Below are 6,911 nucleotides of genomic sequence, written 5' to 3'. Positions count from 1 at the left end.
GGTCATTCAATTATATATCCACTAGTTCCATGTTATGCATCCATGTTTTGAAATCTTCCGCTGTTACTGCTAACACATTAGCGCCTTTCCTTTATTCCAACTGCACAACCTCAATGAAGTCACCCATGTAGTAAAGAGGAACTTGGCATATTCCCGATAAAAACTCAATTCTCCCCCCACAGCAAGCTTCTCCTCTCTTGTATGCGCACCATACACCAAGCAAATCGCACAATGAAAATTATTGTTTGTTAATTCTCATTTTATACACAACCATATATTCCCTTTGTAACAAATACTCAACCTAAACATCATATCATCCCACATCATTAAAAAACTTCCAAAAACACCTTCTGATCCCACAAATTCTCAACCCATCGCATCATTACCCCAAAATTGTACTATATCAAACTTAGTAATCACCTCATTCTTTATCTCTATCAATCCTAACATATTCACATTATTTTTATGCTTAAATTTTTTTACTATTCTCCACTTTTCAACACCCCCTAAATCTCTCACATTCCACGAACTAAAATCATTTAAAAATTTTATTACACACTTTATTCCGATTTTTGGGACGGCTCCTTCTTACTTTATCTTTCTGTTTTGCTTGCCTTTTTTTTGTGCCAATACTTCATTCTGAATTGGGAGAATAGCCATAATGTCCACATCCTCGTCGTATAAAACAGCTCATGATTCAAGTACCAGATCCCAAGCAGCCTTATTTTCAGCTATATCTTTATCCCAACTTCTTCCGTGCTCGTCTTGATTAATTTCACCACATCTTGTTTTGAGACTCCCAAATCTTCCAAGTTCCTTACAACCCCTTCATCCTCCAACCCAGTTTCCTCCACCACTATATTCTCATCCTTTAAATCTGAATCATGTAATGCACCACTCCTGTCCAAACTAGCGTGGATCTCATTTACTGCACTTGGTGGAATGTTTCCCTCCGATGTGTTGCTCGAACAATTTTCTGCATCTCAGCCAATCTCTTTCCGACTTGATTCTACTCATCGGGTGCATCAGGGGCTTCACACTATTCCCTGCCTTCCACGCCATCAAGCTCAGTGCGGACATTATCACCTCCGTCACCAGCAGCTAATTTCCGTACTGCTGATCCGTCTCGTCAACGCTGTTCACCGTGGTATCAACCTCTTCGCAAACTTCATGACCAGCCACACCCATCTCTTTACTGTCATCCCTCTCTTCACTGTCGCCCGCAGCAGCCAGTAAGAAGACCTTCTTAAAACGTATGACGTACTTTCCGTCACACTACACATTTACTTCGTCGCCACGTCCCACTATAGACTTTATATGCTTCAACTCAATCCAATTTTTTATATTTTCATTTATGATTTTATATATTATTTTATTACAATTTAATTATTTTAATTAATTTTATTGTTCTATTACCTTCTGGTATACTTCAATGGAATTCTAAAGACTTTAGTCAGTGCTATACTTTTTAATTATTTTTCATTTTAATGAGTTGAAGACTTGAAGCCTTGAAGGTCACCCAAAAACCAAATAATTTAAAAGGAAGTCCCCACATGCAACCTTTTCTAACAAGCATCCAAGAAGGACTCGCTTGAAGCTCTTCAACATTGCTATAAGATAGTTGAGTCAAAATCTCCGAAATGACCTTACATAACTTGAATATTGGGCCAAATCCAAACCATAAACCCTTTCTCAGAGTTTCGGCCATGTTAGTTGAAAAAGCTTCAAGAAGACGAGAATAGTTCCTTTTAATTTTTTTTTTTAACTGAGAGAATAAAATGTGACATTTAATTTTTTAATATTTGTTTATTTCACATATAAAATATATAATGAAAAATCACATTTTACTGCTTTAAATACAAAAAAAAATAAGATCCGAATTCCAAAAAAAAAACCTCTCATCCCCTCTAATCCCCATTTGCCCATCACATTGCCAATTTTACTTTTCCATACTCCATTTTTGGTAAATTAATTGTCTCTTTTGACATTTTACTTGATCTTTTGTTTATCAAAATCTTTTTTAGATAATCTTTTTTCAGAATTTGTTTTATTTAGTATTAATTAATTATTATAATAATTAGTAAATATTAAATAAGACAAATTTTAGTTATTTTTAACTAATTTTTAGTTACTAAATATTTTTAATCTTTTTATTTTAGCAATTCTCAATAAAAATATTAATGTAATAAACTACAAGATTTTAAAAGAATTATTACTATAAAAGTTAGCTATTATTAAGACTCATAACAATTAAAATCATTATTTATCATGCCTTATTTACTATTTTTGCACAAAATTCGCCTTTAAACAAAATCCATGCTCTGGCAACAACCATTCAAGTTCCATGTTCTAGTACAAACATTATTATTACAACTTTTTTATTACGCATTAAAATCAGCAAAAGAGTGAAAGACTCCACTTTTTTATTCTTTCCCATGTGGTGTATGAGAGAATGGTGAAATAAGCGTGTATTTAATTTTTCTTTTTATTTTTTTTCCTTACTTATTTTCCTAGAACTAGAAAGAACAACTCTAGACATGTGCCATAACGCATGACATAGAATAGAAAAATAATAGTAGAACTAGAATCCAATGGGAAATAATGAATGGCCTAAGAGATGCCAAATAAGAAACAAAATAACAAACTAATCTTACAAAGTCCATACATTTGTATGTTTTTAGGATGAACACCTAATCTAACGTTAAACATTTCCCCATAAGAAAATCTTGCACAATTGTAGATAAAGCCACCACAAGAAGCTCTTAAATCAGAAAATGATTGGCCTTTTTGGACACTTATATTTATATGTGCCTGTTAACTTTTATTTCATAGTTCAATTTTTATTTCATATTTAATTATAACCACTCATTTATATTTTGTATTATTCTTTACTTTGTTTTTAGACTTTGTTATCTTAAAAGAAACAATTTTCACGACTCATTAAAAAATGCGAATGCATCATAATATTACCCTGTAATTATATTCATATTAATAGTAAATTGATATTTCAACTAAACACACAAGAAGATAAGAAACCCTAACTTTTATAAATGAATAAATGAGTAATCTATCTAAAAAAAAAATTTACATCCTTTTTGGGTGAAAGTCTACCTAAATACTTTATATTTATAATAAGTATTTAATAAATAAAGATTTAAATCTTCTAAAATTTGAATTTCACTTTAGAGAGTAAAAAATAATCTTCTGTTCTTGAATAATTTCTCTTTCATATTTATTTTTGATCTCACATATAAAATCAATGGTGAGATATCATACTTTATTCTTTAAAGTAAAATTCAAACTTTAGAAGATCCAAATTCAATAAATAATGAAGATGGGTGTTAGGGGTAAACAATTTTTATATTTGTAGCCATCAATTAGTCATTAATAAAATTTTTAATAGTGTAAAGTTATATCTAATAATATAAAATTATTTATTTTTTATTTACTAATTAAATACTAACCAAATTTTAATAAAAATACTGATTTACTTTCTCTTTTTAAGTTCCTAGAAACAATACAATATAATTTAACCTATGAACTCTTTATACAATCATATTGATAGTACTCTTTATACAATATTCAACGGCCGAGAGACGGTTCTGTATTGTTCTTCACATAGCAGTTGAAGAAATTTCCAAGAAACAAGTTAGAAAAAACAAACAACCTAATTAAATATTCAAAACAACAATAAAACTAAAAACAAATTAAATTATTCAGCTAAAAATACAACAAAATAGTTATTAGTTTTAGAGTAGTACTAAGTTTCTAACTAATAAATATGCCAAAAGAAACTTAAAAAAAAAAGATATATTGAAAAAAAAATCAACCTTCTTCTTCCTTCTTTTTCCAACATAGAAAAAAAATAAGAGGATAACCATAAAAATCAACACAAACGAAGAAAAAGAAGAAAAGACAATATATAAACAAAAAAGGGAAAAAACCAAAAATGAATTTATGCATTTTTATCCTAAAATTTAAAAATATTCTGGATCAACTAAAGGTTGGTCATGTTTCTCTTACATTTTCTTTGGTCGTTATTATTATTATTATTATTATTAGAGTAAATTACTATTTTTACTCGTAAAAATTGAAAATACTGATATATCTATTCATAAAAAAAAATTATTTATACTCATAAAATATGTGTTTCGCACAACATAATTATCCAAACACTAAAAAACACCTAAAATTCTTAAATTACTCTTATTTTCACCAACATTTTTCTAATCTCAAATCCTACCACCACCCAAATCCCAGACGACCTCCCTCCATACGGTCTCCGCTCTCTTGGCCCTCCCTTCCTCTTCCGTCCGTCACACAATCACCCAATCGCGCACCACCATTACCGTCGTAGCTGCAGCCGTAACTGTCTCTCCGCGCCTCCAGCTGCGCACTTTAGAACTCTCCGTCGACGTGTCCCTTGACCGCCTCACCTCCTCCAAACCCTCGTCGACTTCTTCCATTGCCGCCGACGATGGACTTCCGGTGTCGAACTCCTCCACCGCCAACCACCTCCCCTCCTACTAACCCACCGCATTCTTCTAGAATCTTCTCAAAAACGCATTACCCACCCCTATCTTCCTCTGCAGTCTTGACTCGGTGGTGGTGGTGGTGGTGGTGGTGGTGAAAGTGGAGGGAAGGTTTGGTTGGTTGGGGTGGCGGAGAAGTGTGATTTGATTCTCGTAATGACGTCTTCTGATTCCATCTTTTTAGAAGACTTCGGCCAGACGGTGGACCTCACGCACCGAATCAGGGATGTGCTTGTGAACTACCTTGAGGGAACCACCGTCCTCAAGGAGCTAATCCAAAACGCCAACGATGCTGGCGCCACTACCGTCTCCCTTTGTCTCGACTGTCGCTTTCACCGCTGCGACTCACTTATCACCAACACCCTCGTCCAGTGGCAGGGCCCCGCCCTCCTCGCCTATAACGACACCGTTTTTACCAAGGAGGATTTCGTCAACATCTCCATGATTGGAGGCAGTAGCAAGCACGACCAGGCTTGGAAGACCGGCCGCTTCGGGTACACTAACTTCGCCCCCCTTCTCTTCTGCTTCGTTTTGATTCCTTGAGCTGAATTTGTTTGTCTTTAATGATTTTCTTCGGGGTATTTATCTTCCAAAAGTTTTGGCGGCAAATCCTCGGAAGCGAAGGGGTTAGGGTGACAGTTGGAGGAGGGCGAGGTAGTGGTACTGAGCGGCGATGTGGTCGATGTTGGAATTGGGTGGCTGAGAACATTGAGAGAGAGGGGAGAGACAATGGTAATAGTGGTGGAGAGAAGAGTAATTTAGAAATTTTATTTAATTTTTTAGGATTTGGATAATTTTACTTGCAAAAGTCATTTTTTATGGTATGTGTGTGAATACACAAGTTGCATTTATAACACATTTCCAATTTAGAAATACAATCAAACCATCAACCTTATATATGTGAGGCAATTAATATGAACAAGCTAAGTTGGCAAAAAAATCCACCACCATATGTATTTGAATACACAAATTGTTTTCACAATAAGTCTCCAATATAAATATGTAATCAAGCTATTAATCATATGTATGTGACACACAAGTTTCAACTTCTTGCATTAACAAATAAAAAAAAAAATCAGTTTGATATTTTTTCATTTGACCATACATGTTCACACTCTTCCAAAATCAAATTTCGACCGCTTGTATGAAGTCATAATTTGATCATCCTGTATCTAAATTGATTTTTTATTTTTTTTTACAGTCTCCAGTTTATCAAATACAAAAAGAAGACACAAAAGATTAATATAAATTTTGTATAACTAAAAAAAAGACCAAACAACTTGGTTTGCAAAAATATAGAAATACACATAGTTGAGGTTGATTTTTGGTGGAAAATATAGACCCTTTCTCCCAAAACAGTAAACACATTCTTATCTACTTATAGTTTTGCAATCGTCTGGGATGGTGAAGAAAATGGTTGGGACTCATTGATTTTCTTGCAACCAATGTTTCCATTACACCACCATATTTTTTCCATTGTCTCTTGCACATTGTGCTAACCTAAGAAATCAAGCTATTCATGCAAAAGCCCAAAGGTTGAAAAAGTAGAGCAATTTTCAAAAGGGTCATGAACCTTATAGGTGGATTTTTGGCATCATGGGAATGGTTGGATGAAATAATAAGAAATTGGAAGAGTCCAATTACAACATTGCTTTTGCATATTCTTTGCAGTCTTATGCTACTTTTCCCATAACCAATTTTGAATTTAATTCTGATGCACTATCAATCAATATAAAATAATTTTACACATGCATCTAATTAAGTAAGTAAAAATAATTATCTGTTTACATTGATCGCGTGAATGGTCATACAAAATAACCAAGGTGATTGCACAAATGTGTAAAAAACTTTACACAGTGCATCAAAATTAAACTCAACCAATTTTACCTGTTAGCTATTCTACCTTTTCTGGGTTGGCCTAAACGGTTATTTCAAATAGGCTTAAACATCCATGTCACGTTGATGCAACAAATTTATCTACATCTGCACATGAAGATCTTTAAGAAGAACTTGACATGTTTCTAACTAAAATTCAAGGAGACTTTGAGAAGGAGATATGATAGGTTGAGAACCATTTATAAGAAGACATAAATTGTTGCTAATAAAGTAATAATATAGCCTTTGTATACAGTTTTTGTATATACATAAATTGGTTGAGAAGAGGGTTCATTGAAGTATATAGCCTTTCATATTTTTTTTTGTCTGGTTCATGTTTGTTAAGCAGCTTGCATTTTTTCTGAATATTCCACCATTTTGGCATTTTCTTATATTTCATTGAGTATGATATGCAACTTTATTATTTTTTATTAAAAAAAGGTTAATCGTTATGATATAGCCTGTTCCAACTGTTTATTTTACCAAAATAAATTACTTTTATTA

This window comes from Arachis duranensis, chromosome 6 (genome assembly GCF_000817695.3).
Source record: "Arachis duranensis cultivar V14167 chromosome 6, aradu.V14167.gnm2.J7QH, whole genome shotgun sequence".
In the NCBI taxonomy this organism is placed as follows: Eukaryota; Viridiplantae; Streptophyta; class Magnoliopsida; order Fabales; family Fabaceae; genus Arachis; species Arachis duranensis.
This window is presented reverse-complemented; position numbering follows the sequence as displayed.